The following is a 1,483-nucleotide window of genomic DNA, read 5'->3' as shown; positions in this document are numbered from 1 at the left end:
TACCATTGAAAAGGCAGCCTCTGAGTAGTCCACACATCCACACACCAGGACCAAGGGCAGAGTAGAAGGAGAGCTGGGAGGTGGCTTAGTGGGTAAGAATGTTTTCTGCACAAGCATGAAGACCTGAGTTCAGATACCCAGAAAGCACAGTAAAACCTAAGGCACGGACATACATGCTTACAGCCTGTGTCATAGGGGCAGAGACTAGAGAATTTCTGGATTTGGCTAGCGTCCAGCCTAGCTCCAGGTTCAGTGAGAAATCTTGTCTCCAGGGAGTAAGCAGGATACCCAACATCTCGGTGTGCACACTTGCACACACATATATGCATACACCACATATACACAATATAAATATTTTAGAAGGCAACCATCTACATTTCTTTTTAAAGATTTATTTATTTATTACATGTAAGTACACTGTAGCTGTCTTCAGACGCACCAGAAGAGGGCACCAGATCTCATTATGGATGGTTGTGAGCCACCATGTGGTTGCTGAATTTGAACTCAGAACCTTTGGAAGAGCAGTCAGTGCTCTTAACCACTGAGCCATTCCTCCAGCCCCAACCTTCTACATTTTTATTGATATGGTCTCACCAAGCTGCACATTGAAAAACAGGCAAACTTTGCTATATGTAGATCAGAATTCAATCTATTTAAAAAGATGAGGGAGACCATGGTCTATGAGAGCGGTTCTCAACCATCCTTAATGCTGCGACCCTTTAATACAGTTCTGCTCTGTTGTGGTGACCCCAACCATAAAATTATTTTTGTTGCTACTTCATAACTGTATTTTTGGTACTATTATGATTCATGATGTAAATGCGTGTGTGTTCCATTGGTCTTAGGGGACTCTTGTGAAAGGGTCATTCAAGCCCCCATCCCCGAAAAGAGACTGAGAGCTAGGACAAATGTACCATTCAAGATTCATGGTCTCCAAGCACATCTGCAAAGGGCAGAAATGAAGAAGCTGCCTACCTAGGAAACCCAGGTCAGCTCACTGTCAGTCAGAGCAGGGCTCACCTTGAAGAACTTGGAGATCTGGGGTGTGGATTATAGCCATTACACATGAATGAAGCCTTGATGCAGATGATCATGTAAATAAGGGCTGACTTCCTTCAGTTTTCTGGGCCCTGCATCCTTCTGACACTCCCTTCACCCTCCTGGCTGAGGCTGTAAGCAAAGGGAAGAGGCGGGTACCTGGAGAAGCACAGGAATTCTGGTACCGACCCCTGCTGCGTTCTAGTTCCTTGTGCCCCCTGCTGTGTTGTGGTTCCTTGTACCAGCTGGTGGCCTGTAAAGACTGACTGAGTCTTTCTTTGGGACCTTGGGTTGACTCAGTGTATATGTGCACACACAGTCATGCACCAGACAAGGAACATGAGTGGTTGGCCACACATGCAATTGTGACCTAATTATTTATTCTGCCTGGTGAATCAGTAAGCACTTCAGTTAGTGTAGGTAAACTAACTCTCTCTCTCTCTCT

The sequence above is a fragment of the Mus caroli genome, chromosome 11 (genome assembly GCF_900094665.2).
Source record: "Mus caroli chromosome 11, CAROLI_EIJ_v1.1, whole genome shotgun sequence".
In the NCBI taxonomy this organism is placed as follows: Eukaryota; Metazoa; Chordata; class Mammalia; order Rodentia; family Muridae; genus Mus; species Mus caroli.
Note: the sequence above shows the minus strand (reverse complement) of the source record.